At 39.7% G+C, this 23,402-nt stretch overlaps 1 protein-coding gene and 1 non-coding gene across 3 annotated transcripts in view; one reads left to right on the top strand and one right to left on the bottom strand.

Annotated features, from left to right (window-relative positions):
* LARP4 (La ribonucleoprotein 4) overlaps window positions 1–23,402 on the top strand; it is a 207,018-nt gene that overhangs the window by 24,609 nt on the left and 159,007 nt on the right. The window lies entirely within an intron of this gene.
* LOC115941554 (U6 spliceosomal RNA) lies at window positions 60–166 on the bottom strand. Its single transcript, XR_004076288.1, has one exon. It is a non-coding gene; the product is annotated as a U6 spliceosomal RNA (small nuclear RNA).

Here is a 23,402-nt window from a genome sequence, read left to right on the forward strand (position 1 = left end):
ATGGACCACATCTTCTTTATCCATTCATCTGTTGAAGGGCATCTCGGCTCTTTACACAGAAAAATATGGAACGCTTCACGAATTTGCTTGTCATCCTCGCGCAGGGGCCATGCTAATCTTCTCTGTATCGTTCCAATTTTAGTATATGTGCTGCCGAAGCGAGCACCATATATGGCTTTTATTATGTTAAGATATGTTCCCTCTAAACCCACTTTGTTGAGAGTTTTTATCATGAATGAATGGTGAATTTTGTCAAATGCTTTTCCGGCATTTAGGAATGACATAATCATATGATTGGTATCCATCATTGTGTTAATGTTGTTTGATTGATTTGCAGACAGTGAGCCATCATTGCATCCCTGGAATAAATCCCATTTGATTGAGGTAAATGTATTTAATTTTAATGTATTGTTGAATTTGGTTTACTAATATTTTGTTGAGTATTTTTGCATCCAAAGATGGGGAGGGAGTAAGAATCTGAAGGAGACTCTGCACTGAGTGCAGACCCTGACTCGGGGCTCAATCCCACAACCATGAAATTATGACCTGAGCCAAAACCAAGAGTCGGATGCTCAACCAACTGAGCCACTCAGGCACCCCTAGGGTAGTTCTATTTTTAATTTTTTGAGGAACCTCCATACTCTTTTCCACAGTAGCTGCACCAGTCTGCATTCCCACCACCAGTGCACAAGGGTTCCTTTTTCTCCACATCTTTGCCACCACTTGTTTCTTGTGCTTTTGATTTTAGCCATTCTGACAGGTGTGAGGTGATAGCTCATTGTAATTTTGATTTGCATTTCTCTGGTGATCAGTGATTATGAGCATCTTTTCATGTTTGTTTTCCATCTGGATGTCTTTTTGGGGAAGTGTCTGTTCATGTCTTCTTCCCATTTTTGATTGGATTATTTGTTTTTTTGGGTGTTGAGTTTTATAAATTCTTTATATATTTTGGATACTAACCCTTTATCAGATAATGTCATTTGCAAATATCTTCTCCCATTCAATAACTTGCCTTTTAGTTTTGTTGATTGTTCCCTTTGTTATGCAAAAGCTTTTTATTTTGATGTAGTCCTAAGAGTTTATTTTTGCTTTTATTTCCTTTGCCTCAGGAGACATATATAGAAAAACGTGGCTATGGCGAATGTCAGAGAAATTATTGCCTTCAAGAATTTTTATGGTTTCAGGCCTCACATTTAGGTCTTTAATCCATTTTGAGTTTATTTTTGTGTATGGTGTAAGAAGGTGGTCCAGTTCCATTCTTTTGCATGTAGCTGTCCAGTTTTCCCAACACTTTTTTTTTTTTTTTAAGATTTTTCATCCATTTATTTGAGAGAAAGAGGGAGAAAGCACACAAGTTGGGGGAAGAGCAGAGGGGGAGGGAGATGGATAAGCAGACTCTGTGCTCGGCACGGAGCTGGGCACAGGGCTTGATCCCAGAACCCTGAGATCATGATCTGAGTAGAAACCAAGAGTCGGACACCCAACCGACTGAGGCACCCAAGTGTCCCATCCAACACCACTTTTTGAAGAGATTTGTCTTTTTTTCATTGTGTATTCTTTCCTCCTTTGTCAAAGATTAATTGACCATATAGTTGTGGGTTTATTTCTGGGTTTTCTATTATGTTCCATTGATAATATGTTTCTATTTTTGTGCCAGCACCATCTTTATTTTGACTACTACAGCTTTGTAATGTAACTTGAAGTCTGGAATTGTGATACATCTGATTTTGTTTTTTCTTTCTCAAGACTGCTTTGGCTATTCAGGGTCTTTTGTGATTCTATACATATTTTAGGAGTGTTTGTTCTAGTTCTGTTTAAAATGCTGTTCTATTATGATAGGGATTGCATTAAATGTGTAGATTTCTTTGGGTAGTATAGACATTTTAACAATATTTATTCTTCCAACCCTTGAGCGTGGAATGTCTTTTTCTTTCTTTGTGTCATCTTCAATTTCTTTCATAAATGTTTTATAGCTTACAGAGTACAGGTCTTTCACCTCCCTGGTTAAGTTTATTCCTGGTATTTTATTGTTTTTGGTGCATTTGTAAATGAGTCTGTTTTCTTAATTTCTCTTTCTGCTGCTTCATTATTAGTGTATAGAAATGTAACAGATTTCTGTACATTGATTTTATATCCTGTGACTTTACTGAATCCATTTATCAGTTCTAGTAGTTTTTTGGTGGAGTCTTTAGTGATCTCTCTATATAGTATCATGTCATCTGCAAATAGTGCCATTTTTACTTCTTCCTTAGCAATTTAGATGCCTTTTATTTCTTTCTCATGTCTGATTGCTATGGGTAGGACTTCTAGTACTATGTTGAATAAAAGTGGTGAGAGTGGACATCCTTGTCTTATTCCTAACCTTGGGGGAAAGCTCTCAGTTCTTCAACATTGATTATGATATTTGCTGTGAGTTTTTCATATAAAACCTTTATTATGGGGCACCTGGGTGGCTCAGTCATTAAGCGTCTGCCTTCAGCTCGGGTCGTGGTCCCAGGGTCCTGGGATCAAGCCCCACATTAGGTTCCCTGCTCGGCGGAAGCCTGCTTCTCCTTCTTCCTCTCCCACTCCCTCTGCTTGTGTTCCCTCTCTCACTGTGTCTCTCTGTCAAATAAATAAAATCTTAAAAAAAAATAAAAACCATAAAACCTTTATTATGTTGAGGCATGTTCCCTCTAGACCTACTTTGTTGCAGGTTTTTATCATGAATGGATGTTGTACTTTGTCAAATGCTTTTTCTCCACCTATTGGAATGATCATATAGTTTTTATCCTTTCTCTTATTGATGTGATGTATCATGTTGATTGATTTATGAATATTGAACCATGCTTGCATCCCAAAAATAAATCCCACTTGATTGTGGTGAATGATTTTTATAATCTATTCTTAGATTCCATTTGCTAATATTTCATTGAGGATTTTTACATCTTTGTTCATCAGAGATACTGCCTGTAGTTGTTTTTTGTAGTGTCTTCAACTGGTTTTAGTATCAGGGTAATGCTGGCCTCATAGAATGAATTTGGAAGCTTTTCTCCCTCTTCTCTTTTTTGGAATAGTTTGAGAAGAGTAAGTATTAACTCTTCTTTAAATATTTAGTAGAATTTGCCTGTGAAGCTTTCTGGTCCTGGACTTTTGTTTGTTGGGAATTTTGTGATTACTAATTCAATTTCATTGCTGGTAATTGGTCTGTTCAAATTTTCTATTTCTTTCTGTTTCAGTTTTGGTAGGTTCTATGTTTCTAGGAGTTTATCCATTTCTTCTACATTTTCCAGTTTGTTGGCATATAATTTTTCATAATTTTCTCTTACAGTTGTTTGTATTTCTGTGGTATTGGTTGTTATTTCTCCTCTTTCATTTGTGATTTTGTTTATTTGCATTCCCTCTCTCATGCGCACACTTTTTGGATGAGTCTGGCTAAAGGTTTATCAATTTTGTTGATCTTTTCAAAGAACCAGCTCCTGGTTTTATTAATCTGTTCTGTTGTGTTTTTGTTTTTGTTTTTTTTTTTTAAAGATTTTATTTATTTATTTATTTGAGACAGAGAGAATGAGAGAGAGAGAGCACATGAGAGGGGGGAGGGTCAGAGGCAGAAGCAGGCTCCCTGCCAAGCAGGGAGCCCGATGCGGGACTCGATCCAGGGACTCCAGGATCATGACCTGAGCCGAAGGCAGTCGCTTAACCAACTGAGCCACCCAGGCACCCCTGTTCTGTTGTGTTTTTAATTTCTATATCATTTATTTCTACTCTGATCTTTATTATTTCCTTCCTTCTGCTCGTTTTAGGTTTTATTTGTTGTTCTTTTTCTTTAGGTGTGAGGTTAAGTTGTTTATTTGAGATTTTTCTTGCTTCTTGAGGTAGGCCTGTATTGCTATAAACCTCCCTCTTAGAACCACTTTTGCTGCATCCCAAAGATTTTGGACTATCGTGTTTTCATTTTCATTTGTCTCCATGTATATTTGATTTCGTCTTTGATTTCTTGGTTGACCCATTCATTGTTTAGTAGCATTTTTTTTTTAATTTTTAATTTATTCATTAGAGAGAGAGAGCACAAGCAGGGGGAGAGGCAGAGGGAGCAGGAGAAACAGACTCGCTGCTGATCTGGGAGCCCAACATGGGGCTAGATCTCAGGACCCTGGGATCATGACCTGAGCTGAAGGCAGACGCTTAACCATCTGAACTACCCAGGTGCCCCAGTAGCATGTTATTTAACCTCCATATATTTATGCTCTTTCCAGATTTTTTTCTTGTGGTTGATATCTAGTTTCAGAGTGTTGTGGTCAGAAAAGATGTTGGAATGACTTCAATTTTTTGGAATTTGTTGAGACTTGTTTTGTAGCCTAATATGTGGTCTATTCTGGAGAATGTTCCATGTGCACTTGAAAAGAATGGGTATTTTGCTGTCTTAGGGGGGAATGTTCTGAATATATCTGGTCCAGTGTCACTCAAAGCCATTGTTTCCTTGTTGATTTTCTGTTTAGATGATCTGTCCATTGATGTAAGTAGGGTGTTAAAGTCCCCTACTATTATTGTGTTACTATAGATTAGTTCCTTTGTGTTTATTATTACCCATTTTTTTTTAAAAGATTTTATTTATTTATTTGACAGAGAGAGAGAGAGTGAGAGAGAGAACACAAGCAGGGGGAGTGGGAGAGGGAGAAGCAGGCTTTTCTGCTGAGCCGGGAGCCCGATGTGGGACTCGATCCCAGGACCCTGGGATCATGACCTGAGCCGAAGGCAGTCACTTAACCAACTGAGCCACCCAGGCCCCCCTATTATTACCCATTTTATGTATTTGGGTTCTCCCATGTTGAATACATAAATATTTTTAATTGTTATGTCTTCTTGTTGTATTTTCCTCTATATTACATAGTGTCTTTCTTTATCTCTTGTTACAGTCTTTTTTTTTTTTTTCTTTGAGAGAGAGTGAGAGAGCACAAGCTGGGGGAGCAGCAGAGAGACAGGGAGAAGCAGGCTCTCCACTGAGCAGGGAGCCCAATGTGGGGCTCGATCCCAGGACCCTGGGATCATGACCTGAGCCAAAGGCAGACGCTTAACCAACTGAGCCACCCAGGTGCACCTACAGTGTTTGTTTTAAAGTCTATTTTGTCAGATATAAATATTGCTACTGTGGCTTTCTTTTGACATCTATTTGAATGATAAATGTTTCTCCACCCCTCTCACTTTCAATCTATACATGTCTCTAGGTCTGAAATGAGTTCTTGTTGACAGCATAAATGGGTCTTGTTTTTTAGTCCACTCTGATACCCTCTCTTGTGATTGGAGCAGGTAGTCCATTTACATTCAAGTAATTATTGGTAGATATGTATTTATTGCCATTTTGTTATTTGTTTTGTATTTTTTTTTCATAGTTTTTCTCTGATCCTTTCTTCTCTTGCTCTTGTTCATGGTTTGTTGGCTTTTTAGTGATATACTTGGATTCCTTTCTCTTTATTCTTTGCATATCTATTACTGGTTTTTGATTTGTGGTCACCATTAGGTTTGTATATAACATCTTCTGCATATACCAGTCTATATTAAATTGATGGTCCCTTAAGTTTGAACACATTCTTACTCCTCTCCCTGCCCCACATTTTAGGTATATGGTGTCATAATTTACATCATTTAATTTTGTCAATTCCTTGATTGATATTTACAGATATACTTATTTTTACTGCGTTTGTGCTTCCAACTTTTCATACTCTCACTTGTGGTCTTTCCTTTCCCCTCAAAGAGTCCCCTTTAATATTCCATGACCACTGATTTATTGGTCATGGACTCCTTTAGTTTTTGTCTGAGAAACTCTTTATCTCTCCTTTTATTCTAAATGATAGCCTTCCTGGGTAGAGTATTCTTGGCTGCAGATTGTTCCCTTTCAGCAATTTGAATATATCTTGCTCCTCCTTCCTGGCCTGCAAAGTTTCTGCTGGAAAATCCTCTGATAGCCTTATGGGGTTTCCCTTGTATGTAACTGTCTTCTTTTCTTTTGCTGCTTTTAAAATTCTCTCATTATCACTCCTTTTTGCCATTTTAATTACTATGTGTCTTGGTGTGGACCTCCTTGAGTTGAACTTATTGGGGGATCTCTGTGCCTCCTGGATCTGAATATCTTTCCTTCCACAGGTTAGAGAAGCTTTCAGCTATTATTTCTTCAAATAAATTTTCTACCCCCTTTTTTCTCTCTTCTTCTGAGATCCCTGTAATGCAAATGTTATTATGCTTGGTGGAGTCATTGAGTTCCCTATGTCTATTCTCATTTTGCATGATTCTTTTTTTCTCTCATTTGCTCAGCTTGATTAGTTTCCCTTACTCTGTCTTCCAGGTCATTAATTCATTCTTTTGCTTCCTCTAGCTTACTATTTATTCCATCAATGTATTTTAATTTTATTTATTGTATTCTTCATCTCTGATTGGTTCTTTTTTAACTCTTCATTGAGGGTCTCACTGATGTCCTCCACTCTTTTCTCAAGTCCACTGAGTATCTTTTTGAACATTACTTTGAATTCTTTATCAGGCATATTACTTATCTCTGTTTCACTTAGGTCATGGAACGGTTTTGTCCTGTTTTTTTTTTTTTTTTTAATATGAGATGTATTTTTCTGTCTCCTCATTTTGTCTAACTCTCTGTTTCTGTTTCCATGTGTTAGGAGAGTCAGCTACATCTCCTGCTCTTAAAGGTAATGGACTTATGAAGAAGAAGTCCTGTATTGCCCTGTAAGGCAGTGTTCCCTGTTCCCTAGGACCTAGTATTTCAGGAAGTGTCTCCCATATGTGTCTCATTTACCCTGCTTTTGAGTCTTAGCTGCTTTTTCCTTTAGTACAGTTGTCTGCAGAGACTCTCTTTGCCTGTTGTGGGCAGTGTTTGGTCCCTGGCTGTGTGGGGCACATTTTAACAAGGTGTGTGCTGCTCTGCTTGCAAAATGAGATCTGCCTCCATTGCTGGAACTGACATCCTGCAAAACGTGGGTGGGGACACAAAGTGTTGGTGGAGTTTGTGCCAGTCTTCTGGGGAAGGGGACCCAAAGCACTGGTACTGAGGCAAGCATGACTGGGAAGGGCAGATACACCAAATCATGCTTGGATGGGGCTTGGTGTAAGCAAGTCAGATAGCAGTTATCGGCCACCCAGGTGCCCCAATCATTTACCTTTAAAATAAGGTATGTACTCATTGCAGTTTTGCTAATTGTTTTGGTTGTTTTTGTAGTTTTCTGTTCCTTTTTTCTTTTCTTGCTGTATTCCCTTGTGGTTTGATGACCTTCTTTAGTGTTATGCTTAGATTTCTTTTTATTTTTTATGTGTCTGTTATAGGCTTTTGGTTTGTGGTACCATGAGGTTCATATATAATACCATATGTATATAGCAGTCTATTTTTTTTTAAGATTTTATTTATTTATTTGACAGAGAGAGACACAGCAAGAGAGGAAACACAAACAGGGGGAGTAGGAGAAGGAGAAGCAGGCTTCCCGCCTAGCAGAGCCTGATGCAGGGTTCGATTCCAGGACCCTGGGATCATGACCTGAGCCGAAGGCAGACACTTAACGACTGAGCCACCCAGGTGCCCCTATAGCAGTCTATTTGAAGTTGATGGTCACTTAGGTTCAAAAACAGTCCAAAGGCACTACATTTTTACTCTCCCACTGCCCACAATCTGTGTATTTGATTTCATATTCTGTACCTTTTTTATTTTGTGTATCCCTTAACTAATTACTCTGGATATAGTTGATTTTACTACTTTTGTCTTTTAACCTTTATAGTAGCTTTATAAGTGATTGATCTACTACTTTTACTTTTTATATGTTTATTTTTACCAGTGAAATTTTTTCTTTCACAGTTTTCTACTTCTACGTATGACCTTTTCTTTTCCACTTAAAGAAGTTCCTGTATTTCCTGTAAGGCTGGTTTAGTGGTGATGAACTTCTTTAACTTTTGTTTGTCGGGGAAACTCTTTTTCTCTCCAATTCTGAATGATAACCTTGCTAGAGTATCCTTGGTTGTAGGTGTTTTTTCTTTCAGCACTTTGAATATATCATGCCACTCTCTTCTGGCCTGCAAAGTTTCAGCTGAATAATCAGCTTATAGTCTTTTGGGTGTTCCCCTGTATGTAACTAGTTGCTGTTCTCTTGCATTTAAGATTCTGCCTTTAATTTTTGACATTTTAATTAGTACGTGTCTTTCTTTGTGTGGACCTCTTTGGGTTCATCTTGTTTGGGGTTCTCTATGTGTCCTGGACCTAGATGTTTGTTTCTTTCCCAAGTTAGGGAAATTTTTAGCTATTATTTCTTCAAATAAGTTTTGTACCTGTTTCTCTCTCTCTTTCATCCTTCTGAGACTCCCTATAATGCAAATGTCAGTGTGTTTGATATTGCCCTAGAGGTCCCTTAACCTATTATCATTTAAATTTTTTCTTTTTGCTAGTCAGCATGGATGATTTTCAGTGCCCTGTGTTCCAGGTTGCTAATTTGCTCTTCTGCATCCTCTAATCTACTTCCCTTATGTATTTTTCATTTTAATCATTGTATTCTTCAGCTGTGATTTCTTCTTTTTTACATTTTCTATCTGTTTGTTGAAGTTCTTACTGAGTTTATCCACTCTCTCCCAAGTTCAATGAGCATCTTTATGATCATTACTTCAAACTCATTATCAGGTAGTTGGCTTATCTGTATCTCATTTAGTTCTTTTTCTGGGGCTATGTCTTGTTCTTTTGTTTGTAACATATTCCTTGGTCTCCTCATTTTGTGTGACTGTCTGTGGTTAGCTACATCTCCTGGTCTTGAAGGTAGGGGCCTTCTGTAGAAGGCATCCTGTGAGGTTTGGAAGTGCAGTCCTTTCTGATCACCAGAACCAGGCACTCCAGGTGTGTCCTCTGTGTGGGCTGCATTGTGACTGGGCTATAACTGCTGTGGGCTTCCTGGTGAGTGGAACTGGCCTTTGGCCTGGCTGGCTACAATACCTAGCTGCAACTATTGTAGGCATGCTGGTGGTCAGGGCTGGCTCCCAGCAAGGCTGCCTAAGAGGCTCAGTTGTAACTATTGCCAGCATGCTGGTGGGTAGGGTTAGCACTTGGTGTGGTTGGCTGCAAGGCCCTTTAGGACTGTTGCAGGTGTGCTGGTAAGTGGGACTGGCACCCTGCCCCCAGGCAGCAGTCATTTTGGAGGTGCACTGGCCCCTATGGAGGGTGCCTGCTGGGGTAGGTGGGTTGGGCAGTGCGGGTCTGCAGGGGAATGCCAGTTCAGAGCCAGCCTTGCTAGCAAGGTAGATGAAGACTGTCAGAACTGGCAGCCACCAGTGTCAGGCCAGCTAGGCTGAAGGAGAGCAAGAAAAATGGCACCTGCCAGCATTTCTGTTCCCAGAGAAATTTCCTACAGATTCCTGTCCCTTTTGCCCATGACCTAAAATTAGCCAGTAAATCTCCTTCACATATAGCCCAGGTACTTTTTTTTTTTTAAAGATTTTATTTATTTATCAAAGAGAGAGCTAGAGAGAGAGCACAAGTAGGCAGAACGGCAGGCAGAGGGAGAAGCAGGCTCCCCACTGCACAGAGAGCCCAACACAGGACTCGATCCCAGGACTCTGGGATCATGACCTAAGCCGAAGACAGCCGCTTGACCGACTGAGCCACCCAGGCACCCCTGGCCCAGGTACTTTTCAAACTGCTTCCTCTATGCTGGGTCACCAACAGAGTGAATTTGTGTGTGGACCTTTTAGGAATGGAGTCTCATTTTCCTATACCCCTCTAACCTTCCCAGAGTTAAGCCCTGCTGAATTTTAAAACCAGACATTATGGGGGCTTGTCTTCCTGGTACAGATCCCCGGGGTGGAGGGTATCCAGTGTTGGGCTTGAACCCCTCACTCCTCAAGTGGGACTTCCATGCCTATGATAGCCCTCCTGCTTGTGGGTTGTGCTAGGTGCTTTTCCAACTGCTGTTTTTTCACATGGTCTTGGGTTGAGTGAGTCTGCAGGCAAGCCCTCCAGTGGGAAATCTTAGTTTCCTGGAGCACTTTGGGACCCTGGACATCAGCTCCATTGGTTTTCCAAGCCACATGTTCTAGGGGTTTGTCTCTCCAGTGCAGATCTCAGGCCCCTGAGTGACCAATATAGGGCACCAACCCTTTGCACCTCCAGGAGAAGTGCCTGTCTGGTGAGGTCCCCTTGTTGTATGTTGCTGCACTGGGGTTGGGGTGTTTTACAAGACTGTGCCTCTGTCTCTCCTACCCATCTCATTGTGGTCCTTTTCACAGCAGTTCATCTAGTTTTTAAATCTTTTTCTGGGGGAAATTATCCAACTGTAACTATAGATCTGGTGTGTCTGTGGGAAGAGGTGAGTTCCTCTTCCTATGGTACCATCTTGGACCCCCCCTCTCAGTACCCATTCATGATAAAAGCTGTTAGCAAACTAAAAAGGAAACTTTCCTAATTTGTTAAAGGATATCTATAAAAAACTTAAAGTGAACATTATTCTCAACATTAAAACATTAGACGAATTCTCTAAACACCAGGAACCAAATAAGAATGTCTACTATTACCACTTTTTAATTTTTTTTAAAGATTTTGTTTATTTATTTATTTGACCGAGAGAGACACAGCAAGAGAGGGAACACACAGGGGGAGTGGGAGAGGGAGAAGCAGGCTTCCCGCTGAGCAGGGAGCCTGATGTGGGGCTCGATCCCAGGACCCTGGGACCGTGACCTGAGCCGAAGGCAGACGCTTAACGACTGAGCCCCCCAGGCGCCCCTATTACCACTTTTTTAAAAAAATTTTTGTTTATTTGAGAGAGAAAGCACAAGTGGGGGCAGGAATGGGAGGAGCAGAGGGAGAGGGACAAGCAGACTCCCCACTGAGCAGGGAGCCTGATGCAGGGCTCTATCCCAGAACCCCAGGATTATGACCTGAGCTGAAGGCAGATGCTTAGCCTACTCAGCCCCCCAGGCACCCCTTTTTTCTTTTTTTTAAAAAATATTTTATTTATGTATTTGAGAGAGAGAGCACACGTGAGAGAGAGAACACGAGCAGGAGAGGGAGCAGCAGAGGGAGAAACAGACTCCACTGAGCAGGGAGTCCGACCTTTCAACCTCTTGGGCTTGATCCCAGGATCCTGGGATCATGACCAGAGCCAAAAGCAGACACTTAACAGACTGAGCCACTCAGGCATCCTTTACCACTTCTAAACAGAATTTTACAGGAAGTCCTAGACAGGACAATAAGTCAAGGAAAAGAAAAAAGATATAAGAACTGAAAAGGAAGAATAATTGACAGGTAATAACTTATCCTCATAGAGACCTCCAAAGTATATAATCATAAATTATTAGAAGTGATAATTGAGTTTAGCAAGGTGGCTGGGTATAAGATCAATATACAGAATCAAATAACTTTCTATACTTCAGCCACAAATGGTGAGAAAACAGTTTAAAATGCCATCTATAATAACATTAAAAATAAAGTATGTAGGAATAAATCTAACAAAATATATATAAGATGTGAGGAGAAATTTTAAATTTTATTGAAAAACATTTAAAAAGATATGAATGGGGGCGCCTGGGTGGCTCAGTCATTAAGCGTCTGCCTTCGGTTCAGGTCATAATCCCGGGGTCCTAGTATTGAGCCCCGAATTGGGCTCCCTGCTCTGCGGGAAGCCTGCTTCTCCCTCTCCCACTCCACCTGCGTGTGTTTCCTCTCTTGCTGTGTCTCTCTCTGTCAAATAAATAAATAAAATCTTAAAAAAAAAAAAAAAACCAGAGAAGGAGACAAACCATAAGAGACTGTTAATCATAGGAAACAAACTGAGGGTTGCTGGAGGGGAGAGTGGTGGAGGGATGGGGTAACTGGGTGATGGACATTGTGGAGGGTATGTGTTGTAATGAGCACTGGGCATTGTATAAGACTGATGAATCACAGACCTGTACCCCTGAAACAAATAATACATTGTATGGTAATTAATTGGATTTAAATTTTAAAAATCAGGGAAAAAATCAATAAAGGATTCAGGTATAAAATAAATAAAAGTCATAGTAATACACAATATGGTATTATTGGTACTAATGTGGGTAAATCAATGAAACAGAAAATAGGGCCTTCTCTACCTTTAAGGATTCATTTGATATAGGATTATAGATGACATTTCAGATCACTGGCTGATGAGTTATTCAGTAAGGAGTGTTGGGACAACTGGCTGTTCAAGTGGAAAAGTAGGAAATACCATCCCTATCTCGTATCAAATAAATTCCAAATTTAGTAAAGTTCTTCTGCAGACAGCACCACAAAGCTAACTATAGAAGGATTTGGGGGAGGGGGGAAGGATTTGGAGCTGAGAGAGAATAACTCAGTAGTTGGTATAGTATGCTCTACTTGGTACCAGCTGGTACTAGTACATTCCATCTCACATGTGTTAGGCATGCCCAGCTTCATTAGCTAGTTTTTCTATGTCTTGTCCCCTCCAATCCATTCTCTATACCACTAGAGTATGTGCTCTAAGAAGAAAATTTTGTTATTCCTCAGCTTTAAATCTATCCACAGCTTCTCATTATTCTCAGTATAAAATTTAAAACCCTTGGGGCGCCTGGGTGGCTCAGTCGTTAAGCGCCTGCCTTCAGCTCAGGTCATGATCCCGGGGTCCTGGGATCGAGCCCCGCATCGGGCTCCCTGTTCGGCGGGAAGCCTGCTTCTCCTCCCTCTCCCACTCCCCCTGCTTGTGTTCCCTCTCTCGCTGTGTCTCTCTCTGTCAAATAAATCAATAAAATCTTAAAAAAAAAAAAAAATTTAAAACCCTTAATATGACCTGATGCCTGTATACATCTCTAGCCTCATTTCTTAGTTCTCTACCTTCACTCCCACTTCCCTACGAGGTAGGTCCCAGCACTTCTGACCTTTAGATTTTCTTTTCTTTTTTTTTTTTTAAAGATTTTATTTATTTGTTTGACAGAGAGAGAGAGACACAGCGAGAGAGGGAACACAAGCAGGGGGAGCGGCAGGCAGAGGGAGAAGCAGACCCCCCGCAGAGCAGGGAGCCCAATGCGGGACTTGATCCCAGGACTCTGGGACCCTTAACGATGAGCCACCCAGGCGCCCCTGACCTTTAGATTTTCAAGTACACAATGCTGTATATGGCCTCTGAATCTTTGCATGAAAGTCTCTTAAACTGTAATACTTTTTTCTTCCCCTATTTCACTTGATTAATTCCTTTTCCTCATTCACCATCCTGGTGGTCATTCCTTTGGAAATCTTCCTTTGACACCCCTTCTATAATCTCTCATTACCCTGTAAATGTACCCATTATTATTGAATTTATCAAAAAATACTATAATTGCAAAGTAAGAGAGACAAATACCGTATGATTTCACTCATATGTGGAATTTAAGAAACAAGACAGATGAGATTATGGGAAGAGGAAGAGAGAGAGAGGAAAACAAACCATAAGAGACTTTTAATGATAGAGAACAAACTGAGGAGTGATGGAGGAGGTGGGTGGGGGATGGGCTAGATGGGTGATGGGTATTAAGGAGGGCACTTGTGGGGTGCCTGGGTGGCTCAGTTGTTAAGTGTCTGCCTTCAGCTCAGGTCGTGATCCCAGGGTCCTGGGTTGGAGCCCCACATCAGGTTCCCTGCTCAGCTGGGAGTCTGCTTCTCCCTCTCCCACTCCCCCTGCTTGTGTTCCCTCTCTCGCTCTTGCTGTCTCTCTTTCAAATAAATAAGGTATTGTTAAGGAGGGCACTTGTTATGATAAGCACTGGGTATTGTATGTAAGTGATTAATCACTTAATTCTACTCCTAAACCAATATTGTACTGTATGTTAACTAACTAGAATTTAAATAAAAAATTTTAAAAATATGGTAATTTCTTATTTGTCTCCTTTTAACTACTTTCTTCCAATCCATGACAGCAGGGATTATCTGATTGTTCACTATTATATCACCAGTGCTTAGCACATGTGTAGATATTCAAATATCTATTGAATGAATTATCTCAAATACAATTTCCTCATTCTTTTTCCCCTTTAACTGCCCATAGTATGGCTTTGAAGTATATACATCTTAATTATTATATATACACATGCACACACATTTTTATATTTCAAGTTTTTATTTAAATTCTAGTAACATATAGTGTAATATTGGTTTCAGGAGAATTCATTGATTCATCGCTTATGTATAACACCCAGTGCTCATCACAACAAGTGCTCTCCTTAATAGCTATCACCCATTTAGCTCATCCCCCACCCACTTCCCCCCTCAGTTCTCTATAGTTAATAGTCTCTTATGGTTTGTTTCCTTCTCTTTTCTTTCTTTTAAGATTTTATTCATTTATTTGAGAGAGAATGAGAGAGATCATGAGATGTGGGAGGGTCAGAGGGAGAAGCAGACTCCCAGCTGAGCAGGGATCCCAATAAGGGACTTGATCCCGGGACTCCAGGATCATGACCTGAGCCAAAAGCAGTCGCTCAACCAACAGAGCCACCCAGGCACCCCTTTTATTTTTTCTTCTTCCTTCTCATGTTAATCTGTTTTGTTTCTTAAATGCCACGTATGAATGAAATCATATGGTATTTGTCTTATATTTATTGAAAAATATTATTTCTAGAAATGTTTTCATGATAGCTGAGTCCAGTAGAACATAGGTGTCAGCAAGCTATTTATGTAAAGGGCCAATTTACAGTAAATATTTTTGGCTCTGTGGGCTGCATTCGGTTTTTGTTGCTTCTTCTCCTTCCTCTTTTTCTTACCTGTAGCATTCTTTAAAATGTAAAAACTAGGGGTTCCTGAGTGGTCAGTCGTTAAGCCTCTGCCTTTGGCTCAGGTTATGATCCCAGGGTCCTGGGATCCAGCCCCACATCGGGCTCCCTGCTCCGCGGGAAGCCTGCTTCTTCCTCTCCCACTCCCCCTGCTTGTGTTCCTGCTCTCGTTATCTCTGTCAAATAAATAAATAAATAAATCTTTAAAAAATAAAATATGTATAATGCTTTCCCAAGGAGTGAGAAAAGGTCAACAAGCTCATCCAGTCTATAACCATATGGGAATGACCTCATCTCCGAAGCAAACTGTTTATTCAAATCATTTAAATGTGATAAGAAGCTTGTAGTAATTGTGCTCTGGTTCTAAATAGTAATCCACAGAATCTTTACCCTGAAAGTAGTCCCAGATGTGCTCAATCTATCTCCTCTCTCTGGGAGATTTTTTCATTTGATTTATTAGAGAAATATAGAATTGTTTTAGGGTTGCTTGATTGATTTTGCTCTTTAAGTATTAGAGAATGCCAGGATCTGGTAAACTTTAGTTTGTTTGTTTGCCTTTTTTTTTTAAAGATTTATTTATTTTAGAGAGAGTGTGAGCGGGGGAGGGGCAGGGGGAGAGAAGCAGACTCCCTGCTGAGGAGGAACCCAGTGCAGGTCTCAATCCCAGGGCCCTGAGATAATGATCTGAGCCAAAATCAAGAGTCAAATGCTTAACCGACTGAGTGATCCAGGTGCCCATAAACCTGAGTTTTTTAATAGAAGGTCAATAGAATTAGAGCTATGAATTCCAGTAGCTATTTACCTAGCAGAATTGGAAGCCAGGGCTTTAGTTCAGCATTTGTTATAAATTGGTACTTGAAATGAAGGCTGACCATGTTTCTTTATCTTGGTATCAGTTAGGTAGTTCATTTATTGAACAGGTAAACTAGATAGAAAAGAATGGTAAGGTCTTTCATAAGTAGGGCGCCTGGGTGGCTCAGTCGTTAAGCGTCTGCCTTCGGCTCAGGTCATGATCCCAGGGTCCTGGGATCGAGTCCCACATTGGGCTCCCTGCTCGGCAAGAAGCCTGCTTCTCCCTCTCCCATTCCCCCTGCTTGTGTTCCTGCTCTCGCTATCTCTCTCTCTGTCAAATAAATAAATAAAAAAAAAAAATCTAAAAAAAAAGGTCTTTCATAAGTAGCTTTTATCCTAGTTGGAAATGATCACCACATACATACAAAAAAGACTTAATATTTTGTATTTATCCTCTTATGCTGTCCTCTGCTTGAGGCTCTTGATCAAGGCAAAGCCCTTTAAACTTAAGCAGGACCAGGTCCAAATCCTTAAATTGCACTGTTCTTAAAAGGTTTTGTCTTCCAAGCAAGTCAGATAATGTTGGAGCATTCCCATTAGTGAGTCATGCTGACCAAACATAGTTTCTGTGGATTTCTTGCTGTAACTTTTTATCTTCCCACTCTTCCTTTCTTACACCTGTTGAATGACTACTGTGAATGCATGACTCAAAAGTTAACAGGCCCTTGTGGTACAGTATTTTTGTGATTTAAGAAACTTTTGTTATCTTAGTATTGACAGTAGACTATATATCCAAAGATCAATTTTTTTATTTTATTAGAAAAACAATCCAGGGCGCCTGGGTGGCTCAGTTGGTTAAGCGACTGCTTTCGGCTCAGGTCATGATCCTGGAGTCCCTGGATCGAGTCCCGCATCGGGCTCCCTGCTCGGCAGGGAGCCTGCTTCTCCCTCTGACCCTCCCCCCTCTCATGTGCTCTCTCTCTCTCATTCTCTCTGTCTCAAATAAATAAATAAAATCTTTATTAAAAAATAAAAAAAAGAAAAACAATCCAAATACTTTTGGTAGGTACATCATCTGTGGTGGTTTTAAAACATAATTGATGAATTCTTTGGTATTCCTCCCTTCAAAAGGTGGAGCCCCTCCCCTTGAACATGGACAGTACTTAGGGACTTGCTTCTAATGAACAGAATGTGGTAAAAATGACAGTGTGGCACTTTTGAGACTAGGTCATAAAAAGGCATTGTGGCTTCATCCTTTCTGTCTCTCTTGGATCATTTGTGATACTCCCTTGAGTATCACATATCTAGAAGCTCTTTGGAGATGTCTATATGGCCTTTAGCCAAAAACTATTGCCTGAGCCAATTTGGAAGCAGATCCTCCAGTCACAGTCAAGCCCTCAGATGACTGCAGCCCCAGCCAACCTCTTGACTGCGACCTCATGAGAGACCTTAAGCCAGAACCATCCAGTCAAGCCAGTACTGAACTCCTGACCCACAGAAATTGTGAGATCATATATGTGTGTTGTTTTAAGCCACTAAATTTTGGAGGTAATTTGTTATGCAGCAATAGATAACTGATATACCATCATGTAATATTTTATACTGAAATTGATAAACTTTTGTCTTATAAGACTGTCTTATAGACCAACATTGTTTAGTTTTCCTAATTCTTACTTTTTTTGTTGCTATTATTTCTTGGATTGTCTTGGACTGAGAGAGATGTATTAAAGTCATTATGCATTTTCTATTTCTTTAATCTTCTGTAGTTACTACTTTACAAAAGTTGCTATATTATTTATTGCACAGATATTCATGACTCATATCTTCATAGTGAATTGTAGCTTTTGGTACTATAAAGTGTCCTTCTTTGTCTCATTTAATACTTTTTTGCTTGAATGTTACCTTGCCTGATACTGCTCTTTTTAAAATTTGCATTTGCCCAATACATCTTTGTTCATTCTTTTTTTAAAGATTTTATTTATTTATTTGAGAGAGAGTGAGTGAGAGAGCACACGAGCAGAGGGAGAGGAAGAGGGAGAAGCAGACCTTCCCACTGAGCAGGGAGCCTGAGGTGGGGCTCAATCCCAGAACCCTGGGATCATGACCTGAGCCAAAGGCAGGTGCTTGACCGACTGAGCCACCCAGGCACCCCTTGTTCATTCTTTTATTTTAGGCTCTCCTATGTAGAGTCCAGAGTTGGGTTTCATTTTGTGAGTGAGTGTGAAAATCTTCCAATAAGTGACATAAGACCACTTATATGTATATATTTATAGAACTGCTACGTTTTATCTCAATTATGTCATCTTTATATATCCAAAACAATGCATGGTCTTCCAGTAACTATGTGTTCAGTTTCCTTTGCTCTTTGTTGTTTTATTTGTGTGTATTTTTCTTTGTGTGTGTGTGTGTGTTTTTCTTAGTGATTACAGAAATTTATATTTTTGTTCTAAATTCCCTTTATAGCAATACTCACATAATACCTTGGTCCTCTTTTTCTTTATACATTGACTATTAATTTCCTACTCAGAGTAATAATGAAAGAACTTGACAACACTTCCTTCTCTCTCTCTTCTGTGCCCTCTACCATTCAATTTTAGTTAACAGTATTCTTTTTCTTAATGTTGATTCTTTTCCTTAATATGTTTTGGATTACAATCTGTTGGCTTTAAATGACCCCCTTTAACTCTCACTTTTTACCTGTTAGTGAGCTGTTCCACCTGTTTCTCTCTCCCCACTTCACTCATTTTTTTAAAACTTATTACTACACTGTCAGAGCATAGAAAATTTATATGCTATTCTTACTCCCACTTTTGTTTTAGTCTTAGTTGTATAGCTAAGTGTATTCAGTGCATACCACCAGTATCTTTGGTGAAGTTTTCTGGGTCCTCTCTTAATTGGGTACAGTTTGTCCTCAGGAAGAACTCATTAGGATAATAATCCCAGGTATTTATCATACTGAAAAATTGCTACTTGCAGGATGGTTTGTTTGCCTGTAGAAGTCTTTTCCCTTGATTATATTATAAATGTCGCTTTACTATTTTCTGACTTTGAAAATAGCTGGGAACTCTGATGTAAACTGATTTGCTATCCTTAGAAAGTGACTTGATCTTTTTGACAGAAAGCACAGGTAATTTTTTCCCTTTATATTAAAGTATAATTTTCTAAGATCTAAATGTTGACTAATCTGGGTCTTAGTACATCATGTGCTCTTTCAGTATGTAGATTCATGTCTTCTTTCCCTCCACCCTTACAAAAGAAATGTTATTGAATTATAGTTGTAAATATTAATTCTATTTTATTATTTGGTTGTCTTTTTCAATGCATCCAGAAGTATGTATGTTGGATGTTGGGTGTCTGATTTTTATATTATTTTCTCCTCGATTGTTTTAATTTCTTTATTTCATTTTTCTTGGCTTTTCTTATTTCCATCCTCTATGTCCTATATGATACATTTGATCCTAGCTATTCTTTGTCGTTTTAGGTTGCATTCTCTGGGACACAGACTCTGAGACAGATAATTGTGTGCATGAGGTTTATTAGAGATTAGCCTTGGGATCAACACTTATGATGATGCAAAGGAAGGAGGATTGGATAAAAGGAGATGCTGAACTGTAATTAGTGTTATGCTGCTACATTTTTAATAACCAATTCTCAGAGGGATAAAAAGCTCTAATTTGTAACATTTTCCAGCATATAAATACTTCCATCCTGGCCAATTTTAAGCTACAAACATGACATCACTAAACATGGATCTGGATAGAAATGCATAGTAACACCCATGCAAAAACAATAGACATTACCTCAAGGGCATAGATAATAATAAATGTAGTAAAATAATTAGGAAGTGATGAGTATTTGTTACCTTGGTTTTGAATAGAATCTAATTTTGAGTTTATATAATTTAAATTCTAGTAGTAGCTATGTTTAACAACCTGCTTGCAAAAAAAATCTTTAAAGATTTATTCATTTATGAGAGAGGGAGAGAGAGCACAAGCAGGGGGAGGGGCAGCAGGAGAGAATGAGAGAGAAAATCTCAAACATAGTTCCCGCTGAGCATGGAGCCTGACATGGGCTCGATCCCACAACTCTGAGATCATGATCTGAGCCAAAACCAAGAGTCGGATGCTTAACTGACTAAGCCACCCAGGTGCACCCTGCTTGCAAAATTTTTAAAAATGTTAACAGTTGGCTCTCATGGGCCAGTAGGAGCCAACTCCAGATACCATTGACCGTGATCAATCACAACAAAGGTCAAAAGTCTCAGCTCATCCCATGAGTTTTGAAGTTGGGATGGCCCTTTAGAATTGTCCCACCTTGCTTTTGGGGGACAACAATGGAAGAAGTCTTTGGAGCTGCATTCCACCCCCCCCCCACCAAGCCAGAGCTGCCGTGTCCCCTCCTCTTTCACTTCCTATTGCAAACAATAAAGGCCGTTCCTACCCTAAAAAAAAAAAAAAAAAAAAGAATTGTCCCGCCTTGAGGCAAGGCCCTCAGATATCTTGGCATGTACAAGTCATTGGGTACAGGTAGACATTGGGAAGAGGGTTTGACCTTGGGTGAAGGAATTTTTTTTGGCCAAAGGAAATCCCCAGAGAAGGACTCAGCCACCAACATTCTAGCAACTTGGAGTATGTGTGCTTCAGTCCTGAAGAGGGTATCGGGAGAGGATTCCACAGGACCTTCTACACTTATGTATCTCCTAGTTTAGTCTTGGTTTCTGCTTTGAGACAGGACTTTTTCTGGTATGCTTTCATCTGTCAAAACTCGTGATTGTCTGTGTGTGTGTTTTCTTATAGTAACTTTGTGTGGATTCTGAATTTTCGTTGTTATTGTTATTCATCCTTGAACATGCTGGATTTTTCTGAGTCAGTTTTTTTTTTAAAGATTTTATTTATTTGACAGAGAGAGACACAGCGAGAGAGGGAACACAAGCAGGGAGAGTGGGAGAGGGAGAAGCAGGCTTCCCGCCGAGCAGGGAGCCCGATGCGGGGCTCGATGCGGGGCTCGATGCGGGGCTCGATGCGGGGCTCGATGCGGGGCTCGATGCGGGGCTCGATGCGGGGCTCGATCCCAGGACCCTGGGATCATGACCTGAGCCGAAGGCAGACGCTTAACGACTGAGCCACCCAGGCGCCCCGAGTCAGTTTTTAACAGATGGATCTTTCAAAGGAGAATGGACAGGATTTCAAGGGCCTCCCTGGTTTTTTTTCAGCTCAAGGGCTCCCTCTTCTGTTGCTATAGTGAAAAGCAGTTTTCTTAAGTGGCTTTTTTTGTGGTCAGATTTCTGATTCTATTTGTTTTTTCAGTGGGGTACTTATTACCAGTTACTTCTTTTCTTTCTTCTGTTTACCACTGGCTGCTGTCTTCAAGGAACAATGACTACTTTCCAAAGTGCCTGTTTCTCCTGATGGTGGCACTTTCCCAAAACTGTACCCTTGTTCCTATTGACTTTTCCAAGCCCATATATTTTTACTCTTGTTGCCAGGGCCAGTCTGCCAGATTTCAGGCCAGCTCTCAGCTGTTCCCACTAGTGGCTGGATAATTTCCTTCTGGGAGCAAACCCTTGTTTATGTTACCAGCAAACCCTTGTTGATGTTACCAACACTAAGACTACATATTCTCCACTCTTTTCAAGCAGATTCTGTGACCTTGACACACTTAGGGGGTTCTGGATGGTCTCTACTTTATCTTTCCCAACTTGCATTTAAATTAGACATTGTAGGGGAGGCTCAGTCCGTTAAGTGTCTGCCTTCAGCTTAGGTCATGACCTCAGGGTCCTGGGATCCGGCCCCATGTCAGGCTCTCTGCTCAGCGTGGAGTCAGCTTCTCCCTCTCACTCTTCCTCTGTGCTCTCTCTCTCTCTCTGTGTCTCTCTCAAATAAATAAATAAAATCTTAAAAAAAAATAAATTAGAGACTAGGATTTTCCCCCCGCATTTTAGTATCAGTTGTAGGAATTTTTATTTGCTTTCTTTTTTCCTGTGTGTAGTTTTTAGGAAGAGCTATGGGAAGAGGTGTGGGAATAATACATACAAAGGTGTGTATTTGTTTTTAATACGCATGAATAATTTTATGCCTTAAATATCCTTCTATTTTTTTCTCTTTTAACTTATGGGTTTAAAATCTACCTGTGTGCTATATGTACACCTACTTTGTTGCTTTTAGTTGTCACATTTCTTCCATAGTCTGCATCCACCCTCTTTTATGTAACTATTCCCCTGGTTAAAATGGCTGGACTGCTTTTACTTCCTACTATCTTGAAAAAAGTTGGATGAACTTTTGTATATGTTCCCATGATAACCCACATGACATTTTTTTCTAGGACATATACCAAGAGATGGGATCTTGGGATTCCAAGGCACACACACACTTCAATAAATATTTTCAGGTTGCTTCCCAGAATGGCTAAGGCAGCTTACACTTCCACATCCTATGCACAAGAGGTCAGTCTCCCCACACATTTTGCCAAGATTTGGTATTCTTATTAAATTTTGCCATCCTGGCAAATAATCCAACAAGTTTTGGCCTTAAGTTTCATTTTGTTTTTAATTTCAGCTTTATTGAGATATAATTGAGGGATAAGTTACAAAGATATTTTCCTACATTTTCTTCCATTAGCTTGATAGTTTTATTTTTTTATCATATCTTTTTTTTTTTAGATTTTATTTATTTATTTGACAGAGAGAGAGGCAGGGAGAGAGGGAACACAAGCAAGGGGAGCAGCAGAGGGAGAAGCAGGCCTCCCGCGGAGCAGGGAGCCCGATGCGGGGCTCGATCCCAGGACTCTGGGATCATGACCTGAACTGAAGGCAGACGCTTAACGACTGAGCCAGCCAGGTGTCACCTTTTTATTATATCTTTAAGCTGTCTGAAGTTCTTTGTACTCAGCGTAAGGTAGGGATCTAACTTAATTTTTCTTCACACATCAACAGAATTTCTAAGCAATCTATTCTTTCCTCATGAAGATGGCTTTGCCACCTTTGTGATGCCACCTTTTTCATATGTCAGGTTCTGTGTATCATGGGTCTATTTATGAGCTTTCTGTTTGTTTTGTTTGTTGGTTTATTTGTTCTCGTGTCTCTATCTTGCTGCTGCTGTTTTTTAAAATTTCTGTAGTATGCCAGCTCTTAATAGTTGTATTATCATCCCCTTTTTCATTTTCTTTTTCAAAATTGATTCATCTTTTCATGGGCTACTATTCCATATACATTTTAGAATGAGTTTCTCAAGTTTCTAAAAAAGTTCCTGCTAACATTTTAAAATATGATTTGAACTTATAATTTTTGAAGAGCTGACATCCTTACTAAGATAAGCTGTCTTATCTAAGAACATATTTTATAATTTTTTTCAGATCTTCTTTTATGTCCTTTAATAGAATTTAAAAATTTCAGGGTAAAGGTGTTGTGCCATGTTTGTGAATTGTTAAATATCTTACAATTTTTGGTGCTTTTATGAATGGTATTGCCATTTCTGGTTCATTATTGCTAGTATAGAGAATTAATATTCCTGTGTTTCTGAAGACATTATAAATATAAATGTGTAACCTTATCAAGTACTTTATACTTCAACTCTTGGAATGACTATGTGATTTTTCTCCTTTACTCTATAAATACAGTCAATAACATTGACAGTTTTCTCATGTTAAGCTATTCTTTTTTTTTTTTTTGGAGTCAAGATCTTTTTTTTTTTTCTTTTTTTTTTTTATTCTTATGTTAATCCCCATACATTACATCATTAGTTCTAGATGAAGTGTTCCATGATTCATTGTTCGTGCATAACACCCAGTGCTCCATGCAGAACGTGCCCTCCTCAATACCCACCACCAGTCCAACCCATCCTCCCACCCCCCTCCCCTCTAGAACCCTCAGTTTGTTTTTCAGAGTCCATCGT

Source organism: Leptonychotes weddellii, chromosome 5 (assembly GCF_054177405.1).
Source record: "Leptonychotes weddellii isolate Sample4059 chromosome 5, ASM5417740v2, whole genome shotgun sequence".
Classification (NCBI taxonomy): domain Eukaryota; kingdom Metazoa; phylum Chordata; class Mammalia; order Carnivora; family Phocidae; genus Leptonychotes; species Leptonychotes weddellii.